Source organism: Mesoplodon mirus (genome assembly GCF_964341445.2).
Source record: "Mesoplodon mirus genome assembly, chromosome: 3".
NCBI lineage: Eukaryota > Metazoa > Chordata > Mammalia > Artiodactyla > Ziphiidae > Mesoplodon > Mesoplodon mirus.
The window spans coordinates 135,952,656-135,968,214 of record NC_138978.1 but is presented as its reverse complement, the minus strand read 5'-3'; the positions used below and the strand labels follow the sequence as shown (position 1 = coordinate 135,968,214).

The 15,559-nt window shown below is 36.7% G+C and overlaps 1 long non-coding RNA gene across 1 annotated transcript in view; it reads right to left on the bottom strand.

Moving 5' to 3' along the window:
* LOC309799860 overlaps positions 1–15,559 on the bottom strand; it is a 51,411-nt gene that overhangs the window by 8,995 nt on the left and 26,857 nt on the right. Inside the window, exon 5 of the long non-coding RNA XR_014293365.1 lies at positions 7,161–7,287. This is a non-coding gene — a long non-coding RNA (uncharacterized lncRNA). The remainder of the gene's footprint in view (positions 1–7,160; positions 7,288–15,559) is intronic.

Sequence of the window (15,559 nt, the reverse complement as noted above, 5' to 3'; positions counted from 1 at the left end):
AGCGTCTCTACTGGTCCTACTGGATCCTCTTCTTCTTTTGTCACTCTTTTCAGTCATTTGTTGATTCTCCATTGTATCTCATTGGTGACTTGCATGACCTTTGCTAATCATATCTGGGCAAATACCCCAGCTTGGTGTCTCTCAAAGGGCTGACTGAAAACCATCTGCAACAGAATCAACTGTGGTACTAGATAAAATTCAGGTCCACAGGCCCTGTTCTGATTTCCTGCTCAGAAGCTCTTTAGAGAGTAATGAGTATTTGGAAAATACCTTAGCTAATTCTCACACATTAACACTGAAACCATGGTGTAGTTTGCATGTCTACAATTCCTCAAAGTTCACAGTTTAAAACACATAGGTCTCACCAACTACAGTTATTTTATTTTAGCTTCATCAATTCACATTTGTTATTTAACCAACTTGGAAATTGCCAGATGTGTGAATAGCCGCCAAAGTAAAATGTATCTATCTTCTGCAAAAATGTCTTCTACCAAATGTCTCTACAAAATGAAATGTAAATACCTTCTAAGATCTTGCTTGGAGGAATCTTACAGATTTTTAAAATCTTCCAGGTTTTAGGGAACACCAAGTGCAAAGGCCCTGATGTTGGGAAAGCCACTGCAGAAAGAAAATCTGGATGTGTGTGTGAGAGAATAGTAGTAGTAAACGAGCTTGGAGAGTAGGGCAGAAGAAATACTGAATAAAGCATGTAGGACAGGTAAAAAGTTTAATTTTTATTCTAAAGTTATGGGAACAGGTTTTGGGAAATAATGTGATATGATTCATGTTTTTTTTGTGATTATTCTGGCTATTGTATTGGTTATAGACTATAAGGATTGGGGCAAGAGGGGAAGAAGCAAGGAGGTTGTGGAAGAGGCTGCCTATTGCATTAGATGAGGCAAGCAATGATGGCTTGGAGTAAGTAAAGATGGCAAGAGTAAGGTGAGAGGTAGGTGGATTCAGGATGTATTTTCAAGTTAGACTGGCAAGAATTTCTGATGGACTGGACATAGGAATTGTGGGAAAGTGAGAGTTTAAGGATGAATCTAACATTTTTGGCCTGAGCAACTGGATGAGTTATGGAGCCAGGAAAAACTGGAGTGCAATGGATGGATCAAAGCAAAATATTTAGTTTTATTTGCTAAGTTTGAAATGTCTATTATGCATAGATTGGAGATATTTAGTGGGAAATTGGAATTAGGAGTCTGGAGGTTAGGTGAGTGGTTAGGGCTAGAAGTATGAATTGGGGAGTCATAAGTCATCTTCCCATTAAAGTAATGGGACTAGATTAAAACTCATGAGTAGTTAAGGTAGATGGAGAGTGAAGGGGGCCAGGAATGAGCCTTAGGGCATTCTAACAGACTTTGAGGGATGGGAGGCATCACCAAGGGAGACTTCCAAGGAATGCTGAGTGAGGAGGGGAGAAATCTAGGAGAGGATGGTGTCCTGGTAGCCAGTGAAACAAAATATTCATTCTGGAAATTATGAAGTTCATTTTCCAAAGTTTCTTGAATTGATGATCATTTGAAACTTGGTATTTTAAAAAGAGCTTTAGCAAACAGAAAAGAGAATAATTTTCTACCATGAGTGATTGATTGCAGTAGCATGGGGAATGGAAAAGTTGTGAAAAGGGAATCAAGAATTTATGTAAAAGACAATTTTAAACAAAAGTCTTCATTTAAAAAACAAGTACACAATATTTAGACATTATATTTTGTCTTTGTGTCAACAGCAGCTACAGCATGCTGTAAGTGAAAGATGAAGGATTACAGTTGAATATCAAATCAGGGAAAAAGGTGAAATAGTTGAATTCTTTGTAGATTTTTAATAGATTTCAAACCTCTATTGGTTTTGAATAATGTCATATTTCAAACATAATTTTCTAAATAATCATAACAATTTTAGAATCAGAATAAAACTTATACAAGCCTTATTTAAATGCACATATAGTTCATTTTTATGGGTAAAACTAGGACTCTAGTCTTCTGATTACCAGTACTATTTCTTATTGCAACACACTGTTTAAATGTATAGATGATTGAAAAAAAGAGCATACCAGTGATCTCTTAAATGGTTTACAAAATATTAAGTAATTAAAATTAGGGGAAATAAAGCTCATGAGGATTAAATTACAGGAAGAGTTTAAAGGGGGCAAAGAAGTAGGAGATGTATTTCCACATGGATAAATATGATATTTTAGGAGAAAATGACCAAAACTGCATTTATAAGGTCATGATACTAGCTAAATGAAATAAAGACAACCATCATGTGAATAACATATAATTTTGATGGTGAATTTTGAATATGGAGACTGATACAGATTAACATCTGATTATAATAAAAACCAGATAGGCAGGGTAACAAGGTCTTCTTCATCCAATCACAGCTTATCAGGAATAAGGGAACCTCTTGTGCCATTTTAGGACAATGAACTTGCTACAAAGTGAACACTTGACACAAGAAATAGCTTAGAAACATAAATATGATTCAAGAAATTCATGGATGGTGAAAGCTATGTTGGATTATTTCAAAAAGTTAGGGATGACTAGGTTAAGTAACTTCTCTTTTTAATAACAGAATAACTGTCACATGAAAGATCTCACTATGCCATTGACAAAGATAAAATCCCGGGACACCATGGCTTCACAGTCTAATAGTCTAGAGATACAATGTCCAGTATAGTGTCCATTAGTCACAAGTGGCTATTAAATACTTGAAATGTGGGCAAGTTTGACTTAGGAACTTAAATTTTAATTTTATTGAACTTACATTTAAAAATTTAAAAACATATGTGACTAATGGCTATAGTTTTTGACAGCACTAAGAACATTTCCATTATCATGGAAAGTTCTATTGACCAGAGCTGACCCATAACATTTTTATTTAATTTTACATTTATTCCTCTTTGCTAAGAAAATCCTCTCTCTTACTAAAAAACAATATTAGCAAGATGGCTAGATATAAGCTCAAGATGCAAAAGTCTATTGGATTTCTATAATCCAGGAACAAAGAGAGAGCTTAAAAATTATTTAAAATGGAAAAAAAAAACTACCTAGGAATAAATCTAAATAAAAATGTGCAAGACATTTATGGAGAAAATAAAACCTTATTGAAAGATATTAAAGAAGTCTTAAATAAATGGAGAGGTACATCTTGTTTATGGAGAGAAAAGACTCATCATAATGATGTAAATTTTCCCCAACTTAATTTATATAGTCAATACAATTACAATAAAAATACTTAATAGAGGTTTTACAGGATTGCCAATTCTGAAATTTATGTGAATGGTCAAGAACAGCTCAGACACACCTAAAAAATCCATTCATTCCAAAATGGTCCTGGAAAACTTAATTATTCATAAGAAAACAAAGAAATTGGATAATACAGACAAGTCGATTGTAAGTGAATTAATGGCTTGAATATAAAACAAAGATACACTAGAACTTTCAGAAGAAAATATACTATATCTGGGTAGCATTAAACTAGGGAAGGACATTTTAAGTAGAACAAAAAGACACTAAGCTAAAAGATAAATTTGATTTCATTAAAATTGAGAGCCGCTATTTATCACAAGACAACATTGAAAAAGTGAGAAGGCATGAAGTAACTTATTTGTGTCATATATAGCTGACCAAGGATTATTTGCTTGTATTTAAAAAACAATAGAAATAAGTAAGAAAAAGATAAACAGTAGAAAAATGGACAAAAGATATTCTCTGGACTTTCATAGAATAGGAAACATAGGCAACTATTAAACAAATGAAAGGATTCTCAACCTATCAGTAATTAGGGAAATACAAATTAAAATTGTTATGGACTGAATTGTGTTCCCTAAAATTCGTATGTTGATGCCCCATCTCCCAATGTGGCTGTTTGGAGACAGGGACTTTAAAAACATAATTATGGTTAAATGAGGTCATAATGGTGGGGCCCTAACTGATATGACTGGTGTCCTTGTAAGAAGAGGAAGAGATACGAGGGATGTATACACACAGAGAAAAGGCCATGTGAGGACATAGCAAGAAAGCAGTGGTCACCTGCAAGTCAAGGAAAGAGGCCTCAGGAGGACCCAAAACTGCCAACATCTTGATCCTGGACTTCCAGCCTCCAGAACTGTGAGAAGATAAATCTCGTTTTTTAACCCACTGAATCTGAGGTATTTTGCTAGGACAACCTGAGCAGACTAATACAAGGAACAAAAGACTAGAATGGCCATTCTAACTGGTGAAGCTATAGAGCAAAAGGGATGAAAATTGATTCCATAACTTTGGAAAACATTTTGACGTTATTTTTTAAAGTTGAATATTTGAATTCCCTACAACTCAGCAATTCTACTCTTAGTATGTCTACTCTTTTACTTATGTTAAATCTTGCACATGTCTACCAGGAAACATTAAAATAAATGTTCATGGAAGTACTGTCCGTAATAGGCCCAAAACAACCCAAATATCATTAATAGAATAATAAAGACATTTTCTTGTATTTATACAATAAAATATTATACAGTAGTACAAATGAATGAACACTAGTTAAAGTAAAGTGGGTGAACCTTAGAAATATAATGTTGAGTAAAAAAAGCAAGCACAGAAGACTAAAGTATGATATCAATTTTATAAATCTCAATAATAAGCAAAATCAGATAAAAATTATGTGGATGTTGAACATAAAGCCAAGATCAGAGTGATTTCTTGGGTGAAAGCAGGAAGGTGGGATCAGGGTAGAGAACAGAGAGAAGACTCAGCAGTTTTGATTCTAGTTCTTAGTTTCGGTGGTGTGTTTCAGGAGTTTTTATTATTTATCATAACTTACATACAATTAAATATATTCTTTTGTATATTATCTAATAATATTTTAAAAATCAAAATCCATTGTATACCAAAGATAACCCTTAGACATTAATTATAGAGAGTCCACTTTGAAACAACATACATAGTTACTCATAAATCTTCTGTAGTTGAAAGCTTTTAGCTATGAAATTCTTCCCCCTTCATATGAGGACTTTATGTTCCATAATGAAGGAAAATTGTTCCTACTTTGGGACAATTTGCCTTCTTTATTTAAGTGATACTAGTCCTTTGGCTGCCTAGAAATTTTAAAAACAACCGATAACTACATCTACTGCCTGCAAGAGAATAAAGGAAAAGGAGCATAGGAGGCAATGTCATACATTATTGATAAACACATACAAAGACAATATTGGTACAGAGCTATTTCTCCATATAGCAACTCTGAATTTTATTAATAAATACATATATGTATATATATCAAACATTAATAAAAGAATAAAATTATCCAATATGAGTACATTTGCTCTTTTTTTGCAATTAGTTCCAGGATTCTATTTTAGATTATTACTTCATATCTGCGAGAGTTGGGTGTGTGTTTGTGTGTTTGGTTTTGTGGAAGTTGCATTGTGCTAAATTTTACATTTCTTTCTTGAATTAAATGGCTTTTGTTATCCCTTGGGAATACTGAAGATAGCAACAGCAGATTACTACCTACCGGTGGAAAAGTATAAACAGCAATTTTAGCTGCTAGTGATTCTGAAATTGCCCTTAACTTTGCCTTTCTAAAAATGCTCCAAGAATTACGTTTTGCAAATCCACAGATTTACTATCCATATTCAAGTCATTTACGTGGACAAAGAATGTAGCCTGCGGTATCAGTAACAAAGGATGTTACAGCCATCAAGCCATCAGCACCCTGAGGGGATTCAGGATGGAGAAAACAGGATACTGGCCCTAGATAATTAAAGTGCATATCAAGGGAAAGATTTCCATGAGACCAGATTCCTGCATCTCACCATATATAGGAAAGTGCTAAATTTATTAACTTAACTTAGTTTCTTTAATTAACAGTAATCTTTTGATGTTCCAACTACCTGGGGTTTTTTTTGCAACAACCCCTAAATATCCTGTGCCCTCCCTTACCTTTTCAGAAGGGTCCCTCAGAGCTATCTGAGAGGCTGTCTCCTGATTTAAGTCCTAAGTATGTCCTCCAAATAAAACATAATTCTCAACTTTCCGGTTGTGCATTTTTTTTTCAGTCAACATTTAATTGTATGGCTCACGTAGGTACTATGCCTAGATGTAATGGGATGAGATGTAAATTATTAAAACTAGATAAATTCTGTCAGCTCTACCACTAGCTGAGATCCAGGCTTTCATCTCTGGATACTTCTGTCATAGACCTTGGCAGATATGGGGTCTGTGTTGGTCTTAAAATTATTCTTAGAATTGTGGGGACTCATTCATTCTTTCAACAAAATTTTATTGATTATATTCTATGTGTCACTTACAGTTCTGGGTCTTGGAATATAGAAGTCAACACACGAAAATACAAGGATAAAACACATTTTCTACCATATTAACTTTCTTCATTCATTAATTCATCCCTAAGTCATTCAACACGCATCTTCTTATTGAATACTGATGAGGGGTCAAATGCCATGCTAAACACTGAGTAGATAACTGCAAATGAGATGGATAGGCCCTGATTTTGATGTCACTACTATCTTTTGTCCTGCCATATAATGGGACAGCTTCATTATTCCCTTTACCCTAAGTTTTTATCACAAATTGCTAATGAAAATAAAACTGTTAGTGGAGTTTCAACATGCATAGGTAAATGAGAACAGAGAACTCCCCTTTTGCATGCCCCATTCTCCTCCTTCTAACTCCCTATGTGAACTCACTTTGTGCCAAGACCAAGAAGATGTGCCCCAATAAGAACTAAGCTGATTTCCTCACACTGACTGGGGCTTTGCTCACTTAGAAGACTTGATGCTTAATTTTGATAAGCAACTAGAAGACCATGGAGACAACCTATAAAAATGATTTGTCTTGGGAGAAAATACTAAAAAGGGTTAATGTGCTGTTCCACATGTCTAACCTCCTGGGATTAAACCACAGGCACCAAGATCACCAAGTGTACGTGGCAACAATGAGCTAAAAATGAAAAAAAAAAAGCATCATACTGTTATTGTATTCGTCTTCCCCCAAGGCACTCTCTGATAAACACCACAACCTCTAAGGGAATTGAGACCAACTTCCTTGTGAGGTAGGTTATATATGCATCTTTTTCCAAGAAGTTAAATCATATCCAGCTATCAGCACACCTTACTTAAGGTGATTGTAATGTATGAGATTAAATGTTCCTACCTGATTGGAAACCTTCTTGTCCTCAATTCATTGGCTATACTGGATTATTTTTCTTGGGTCAGACCTTCAGACTTCTACCAGAAATCGTTCCTTTGGGGAAACAAGGCCTTCCCAGAAACTCAGGAAACTGAAATGGAGACAGCAAGAGAGAAAGGAAATTATTTGGACATATAGACCTCAATTGTTTGGTTTTAAGTAAACGTCCAAGCAAACATCTTCTAAATGGTATAATAACTTCAGGGAAATTCACGGTTTCTAAGTTTGTGTACTCATGAACTAAACATATTATAAGAGTACAGGTTGCATTTTGTGTCTTCAACTCAAGCAAAGACTTCAAAAAAGGCCCAGTTATCCTTTGTTCATTAAGATACAAAGAGAGGGCAAAAAGGGCAAGTTTCTAAGTCTTTTTCTTTAAAATTTACTTCCTTTCTTCAGTCTTTATCAAGATCTTCAGGAAATTAACTTTACTAAAGTTAATTATTCATAAAATAAACATAGGAACCTGCAGAAGACTATTTCACAGAGACCTGTAATGTACAATATCCATTGCATACATGCACCATGAGCTTGTCTTTTCAAGCACTGGCATACACAAAACTCTGTGTGTGTGTGTGTGTGTGTGTGTGCACATGTGTGTCTTTTTTGTGATGGAGCCATAGGGAGAAAATAAAGCTATTGGCTGCAATTCAGTGATGTAGAAAGATTTAAGGGTAAAGGAAAAGGCTACATCAAGTGAAGCAATAAAGTCATGAGGTTGTGCCTCCATAATAATAACAATAGCAGTCTTCTGTAACCAAGGGAGCAGGCTCCTCAAATTATAGTCACACCTGTTAGACCATCTGCCCATAAATTTCACACTATCATTAATGGAAAACAAATGGCACTGTCTCTCCTTCCCTTTATCCATTGGCTATTCTCATATAAATTATTTTTCTCTTCAAGGTCATGCTCTTTCCTATCTGTTTAAAAATATTAGGATTTAGGAGGAGTGATACAAATGTGCCATGCCTTGGTACTTGTACCAGTGATGGCTCTGTAAGGAGCACCGGATTGGTAGGAGGCTATAAATTGAATTCCCCTAGAAGCAGAACCTGAGGCAATAATTTGAATGCAAACTGTTCATCTGGGAGGTGCTTCCAGAAAACTCAGAAGTGGAGTGGGAATTGAGAATGGAGGCATGGAAGGAAGCCAAAAGAGGTGCATTGCTGAATAAATTACTCCTGTAGGGAACTGCTGCCAGTACTTCAGGGGAGTTCTGTGAAACTCTACAGAACATGTCTCAGAGTTATCCCAAGAATCGGTGAGAAACTTGAAGTATTTATCTTCCAGTCCCCTCTGTCCTTGGTTGAAAGCTACACCCAGATACATTAAGTCCTGTACACTTCTGGCCTGCCCTAAGGTGGATAATTGCAGGTGGTAGCATGATTCTATCAGCATATACTGGAATGATGAGTGCTGGGGAGATATGAGTGGATCAATGAAACCATCTAATACAGTTGGGGCAGAATATATTAATTATTGGCTTGCAAGTCCAAATGGATAACCTTAAATTCCTGGGTTAATGGTTTTACTTTGCGGTATTTAAACATGATGTATGAGTAAAAATTCTTCTATTAAATCAAGTTGAAGATCCTAAGTCCCTAATCTTCTGGAAAACTGTGGGTATCTTTTAACAGATTTTTGAAAAGTAACATGATTAAGATTTCAAATTGACCATTCATTCATTCATTCATTCCCTCATTCAATAAACATTTATTGAACACCTAAAGTATGCCATGGGTTAAACTAGGCACCAGTGTTATTGTTACTAAAATCATTATCGTGCCACCTAGAATTCAATGTATTGTGACACTCAAACAAGAAAATCCATAGTTACCGTAAAAATTATTACAGAATGCTATAGGAAGACACGGTAAGACCTTAATGCATGCTGTGGAGAGTAGTATATGGGGGATATCAGTAGGGCTTCCTGTAGAAGGCAATTGAAATGGATATGTAACATGAAGGAAGGGTGAATTTTTGAGGAAAAGAGAAGATAAATTCATGTTTGCCAGAAAATGAATGGTTAAGGATCAGTCCAGAAAGGAGTTCCATTCATAATCAGTATAAGAAATGCTCACTGGGGCTTCCCTGGTGGTGCAGTGGTTGAGAGTCCGCCTGCCGATGCAGGGGACACGGGTTCGTGCCCCGGTCTGGGAAGATCCCACATGCCACAGAGCGGCTGGGCCTGTGAGCCATGGCTGCTGAGCCTGCGCATCCGGAGCCTGTGCTCCGCAACGGGAGAGGCCACAACAGGGAGAGGCCTGCGTACCGCAAAAAAAAAAAAAAAAAGAAAGAAATGCTCACTGCAGTGTAAGAAAAGAAGACAATGGAGAGGGTGCTAGAAGCCAGACCTTGAATGGTCCATGTATGTATAGTAAGTGCTATGGTCTAGTCTTTGTGTTCCCCTCCAAATTTATACGTTGAAATCTTAATTTCCGGAGGTGATAGTATTAGTAGGTGGGGCCTTTGGGAAATGATTACGGTATTAGTGCTCTTACAAAAGAGACTCGCAGAGCTCCTGAAGCTCTTCTGCCATGTGAGGTTGCAATGAGAAGTCTGGAACTCAAAAGAGGGCCCTCATCTGACCATACTGGCACCCTATTCTTGCACTTGCAGCCTCCAGAACTGTGAGAAAAAAATGCCTGTTGTTTATGAGCCACCCAACCTGCAATATAATCTTACAGCAGCCCAAAAGGACAAAGAGAGTTTGGATGTGAGATTTTACTCCAAGAAAGATGGGAATCCACTGAAGGATTTTAACTGGTAACTTAGAAGAGAGACAAGTTTCATAACACAATCAGGTATTTTTATAAGAAACATTTGTTTCATTTTCAGAACGATCACTCTGGAAATACTGTGACTAGATTTTTGGAGAAGGGTGACGGCAGTCCCGGATATAGAAAGATGAGTTAGTACTCCATTAATGTAAGTCAAACAAGAAAGTGGAGATAAAAGTGTGAATTTGTGGCTGAGTGTTCTTTTCTGTTAGCACTTGAAAAATGTTATGTCAATGCTTCTGACTCCAGAGTTTTAGACAAGAAATATGCTGTCATTGGAATTGGTGTTTCTCAATAAGTGATGCATTGTTTTTGCCTGTCCACTTGCGAGATTTTTTTTGTCTCTACTTTTCAGAAGTTTAATTATGATGCGTCTTGGCAAGGATATCTTTGCGTTTTTCCTCTTTGGGTTTGTTCAGATTCTTGAATTTGTGTTTATGTCTTCTAAAAAACTGGGAACTTTTTAGTCATGATTTCTTTGAATACTTTGTCAGTCCTACTTGCTCTCTTTTTTCATTCTGGAACTTTGATGATATTAATGTTAGTGCTTTTGTTACTGTTTACACGTTCTTGAGATCCTGTTCTTTCTCCCATCTTTACCCCTCAGTCTATTTTTCTCTGTACATATGGTACATTGTACTGATCTCTTCTAAGTTCATGATTCTATGCTTTGTAATCTCCACTCTACTCTTGAGCAAAGACTTTTCATTGTTGTATTTTTCAGTTCTACTGTTCTCATTTGTTTTTATTGTTATAACTTCTAGTTTTTTGTTTACATTTTCTATTTTTCCCATTTCTGTCAAGGAACGCATAATTGCTAACTGAAGCATTTAAGTGACAGCTTATTTAAAATCCTTGTCTGATCATATCAATAGATGTTTTATCTCAGTGTTGGTGTATGTTTATTGTCTTTTCTCATTTATTCTGTGATTTCCTGGTTCTTGGTGTCATGAGTATTTTTCAATTGTATTCTAAACATTGTGAGTTATTATATGACTCTGTATCCCATTTAATTTTGTTATTACTTTTTAGAAGGAAGTCATCCTATTTGAGGTGTAGTATGAGGACTGGGGAGTGACGTACAGATTTCCATTGGGCCCTACTGACAATACCCCAGCCAAAGTGGGCACTTACATTGTCTCACTGCAGACAGATCAAGGAGAAGTTCAGCTAGCCTATGGCCCTTCTGACACCTTCCCCCCAAAAGTGGGAACATTAATATCATTGTGTTGCCTTTTAGTAGGAGTGGAAGTTCATCTCCACAGTAGATTTCTTGACACCAGGGGAGGGGAGAAGTGAAGTGTTTGCTGTCCTTCCTCCCGCTTCATTCCTTCTTGTTGATGCCGGGTGTGGGTAGAGGGTCAGCTACCTGCTGGCCCCACTGACACCAGGGTAAGAGGAAGAGAAGTGCCAACTAGCCCTGCTTGTGCCGTCTCATTCTGTCTTACTGCCTCAGGATGGTTATGGGGATTCAGCACCCCAGTGGGTCTCACTGACATCATGTGTTGGGGGTTAGTGGGGTGCCTACTCCCTCCAATCTGTAACACCCTATTCTTATTGATGTCAGGGAGAGATGGAGGCTAAGTCCCACCAGTGGACCCCACGACTGTGTGAGGGCAGCCCAGTGTTAACTAGCCTGTCAGGCACCACCTTTTAAAGTCTGTTTGCTCATGGAAAGGGTTGGAGGCTCAGCTCACCACTGGACCACACTGAAACAACCCTGGTGGGGAATCAGAGCGCTGGCTCTTCTGGAGGGCAGGAGTGGGGTGGTGTGGAAGATCAAATCCTACCTTGGCCCAACTGAAACAACAGGACATAGGGGATGGGTGCAATATTCCACTGGCACTTGGCTCGAGTAGTGTGTATATTCCACTGGCACTTGGCTCGAGTGGTGTGTATATTATTGCCCAAATGGTCTTCTGTCTTTAGCAACCCCTTTCCTCATACTTTGGCTAGGGGGAACAGGGTTTTGTAGGGGTTTTTTTGAAGCTTTTTTGTCTGTTGTTCTGTTGGTGGTTATTGATTGGGGGTCCTGTAATACCCTCTCCAGGATGTATGGGAAGCAACAGGAAATACAGGGGACTCATCACCATGTCATTCCTCAAGTCCCAAAGTCCTTAGTTAAGTCTGCCTTCTCATTTCCACCTTTCAGCGTCTTCCTATGTTTGTTTGTTGTTATGTTCAGGGTTTTAGTTTTAAGTGGGAGAACCTGGGAGAAATGGGCTACTTCATCTTCTTGGAAGCAGAGGTCTGGAGGCCTTTTGATGTTAAAAAGTACTGCTGACTGTAAATTAAAATTTGATGATATACACCTTTCACTTTAAGAATTATTTTGCTAGATGATGTGGCTTCCCAAAGTTGCTACAATTTGATTTTCATACTTCTAAAAGCCAAGTGTTTTGCTGGAGTTGAAATTTAAAGATAAGCAAGAGATGAGGCTAAGATGATCTATGTGGTAACAGATTAAAGTTGGAAACATCAATATACATTCATGTTTAGCTTAATATTGCTTCATATTACCTTAATACACAGGGTCATGTAGAGAGATACTTACAGATATGTGCATATACATGGGTAATGTACACACATATTATCTCTTTGCTCTGTCAGCTGAGAAGATCTAGAAGCAATGACATCTGAGCAGCAATTAGCGCACCCCACACCCAGATCCTGCTGTCTAATACCGTTCTCCACTAAAAAGACCTAGTTATCCTTGAAGAAATAGCTGATTCTAGGACTGGGGCAGTAAATATACAAGATTTATATGCAAGACCATCTTATAGTGTCAGAAAGCAAGGAAGTTCCAAAAAAATATATAGGATGGGGATACCTCAGAGTGGCACAGGAGCCAACTGAAAAGAGTTCACAAGGGTCAGGACTAGAGCAATTTGAGGAACAAAGTAACTAAAGTAGAATTCGATTATAACCCAAAGTATAAAATAAAAATCCATGAGTTCTTCTGATATAAATAAATAATTGGATACATAAACGCAGGAGAATAGATAAATCTCCAGTGCAAAGGAATTCCAAATAGTTTATGTAGTACTCCATCTTAAGCATAACTCCCTATTCCTTAGTTGTGGGCTGAGCATATTGACTTCCTTCCAAAAAAGTACAGTATGAAAAAGGGAAAACAGTAATCTTACTATGGAGAAACCTGAAAAACACTACCTCAGTCTGGTGATCAAGGTCCACCTCAGCATTCATAATGCATATTGATACTTTGTACACTTGATGTGATCTGACAAAATAACCCTTCTACTCTGTGGTCTTCCTCCCCAAAACACATAATCCCAATATTATCATGAAAAATGCATCAAACAAATTCTAGTAGTAGGCATCCCACAAAAACCTAAGTACTCAAAATTGTCAAGGTCATCCAAGGAAAATCTGAGAAGCTATCAAACCCAAGAGGAGCCTAAGGAAACACGGCAACTAAATGTAATGTGATGCTTTGGATGAAATCCTGGAATAGAAAAAGGACATTAGGTAAAAACTAAGGAACTGGACTAATGTATGGGCTATAGTAAATGATAATGTATCAATATTTGTTAATTGATTGTAACAACGTAACATACTAATGTAAGTGGATCATCATAGAGGGAAATGGGTCTAGTGTATATGGAAACACTTTACACTATCTTCTCAATTTTTCTGTAAAATTAAAACACTTCTAAAAAGTAAAGTCTATAAAAACGGCTGTGTTTTCTTGTTTTATGATTATGTGCCTGTATTTCCTAATAAATATGTAAATTTGCTTTACCTTCCTTGATACTGATATTACAGAAAATACTAAGTAACTCTGAAAGAATTTGTAACTCCAATTCAACAAGCAATAATTCTTGGTATTAACTTTTTGGAAGAACCCACTGAATAAATCAAAGCAAGTTGTCTTTAAAGGCTGAATTTCTTTTCAGTGTTTAATCTTTTATATGATTAATGCATACCACAAGCATGATTCTCTTTCAAAGGGCAGAAAATGTTGATTGTAGGCAATGACTAAAGTACAGTGAAATATTAATGCCTGATGCTATAACAACTTTAATGTATTTTATGTTTTCAAAATGATGAATTGTTTTTTCAGTTAATAAAGTATTCACTCTTATACATTTCCTACCCACCTTTTCCCAAAACACCCACAAGGAAATGATACTATCATCTGATATTAGGTTCATCAATTTAAATTGGAGTTTTTGGTAGCTGTGGTTGCCAATGGTACTGGAATGTGTGATACATTTACAGATCCTATCCATGGCAAAATCTGATCTTCACAAGGTAAATCACAGTAGGTGCCTAAAGCCAAATGACATATAGCTTCGTAGCTAGATTACCAAGCATTTTACTTAGAGGCACAATAGGATGTAGAAAAGGCCATTTCTCTTTCTGTCTTTTTCTGCTCAAAGATCACTCACCATCTTCCTTTTTATCAGCCATTTCAGAAGTTTTCCACAAATTTAGACTATATAATGTCACTTAATGTGAATGTAGCTCAACATTCTGTTTTAGTACAGCTAATCTCACATTATTTTATTGGTGCTAAATATGTTAATCATCAGCAAATTTTTGTACTTAACTTTTTTTTTTGATGTGGACCACTTTTTAAAGTCTTTATTGAATTTGTTACAATACTGCTTCTGTTTTATGTTTTGGTTTTTTGGCTGTGAGGCATGTGGGACCATAGCTCCCCGACTAGAGATTGAACCCACACCCACTGCATTGGAAGGCGAAGTCTTAACCACTGGACCGCCAGGGAAGTCCCTGTACTTAACTTTTAAAAATAATTAAAATAAGCTATTCAACACATTTCCCCTTAAAAAAAAAAAGTAGCTCTCCTTAGGCTGGCCCTGGGCACATACGTGACTTTGCTATTTTTTCCATGGACTATTTTCTTATCTGTTCAACTGTGTCACATCTGTTCTACCTTCTCAAAAAGAAACATTTAAAAATTCATCTACGCACGCATGCATTCACTCATTTATTAAATAAATCTATTGAACACCTACATACAGCACAGAAAAAAAGGCAGAAAACTAATCTGGGTTGCACAGAAAGTAATGAACTCAGTTACAATTTTTGGTGAACACAGGTGTTACTCAATCTACTGGAAATTACATTTCATTATGGGGACTCACAGACTCAAGGAAAATCAAGACCTAAATAATAATAAAGTAATAAAAGCACTAGCCATTTACTGAGTGCCTGCTTGTACCTGACTCGGAAACTCTAAAATCATTACGGATGTTTTGAGGATTGTCTGATATAATTGTAATCTCCATTTTACAGATGAAAATAACAAGGTTAAGAGATATTAGGTTACTTGCCTAAAGTGAGGTGGCCCAGAAACTACAGAACTGGAAATTGAACCTTAGACTTCATAATGCCAAAGTCTGTGCTTTTAATCACAATGTGTGTGTGTGTGTGTGTGTGTATGAGAGAGAGAGAGAGAGAGCGAGAGAGAGAGAGAGAGAGAGAGAGAGAGAGAGAGAATGTGTTTAATAGAGAACTTCTGAGAAATGGCAAGAAAACTGCCAGGTATCCATAAAACAATAATTTAGGAGATTCCTACTATACAAGTAATTG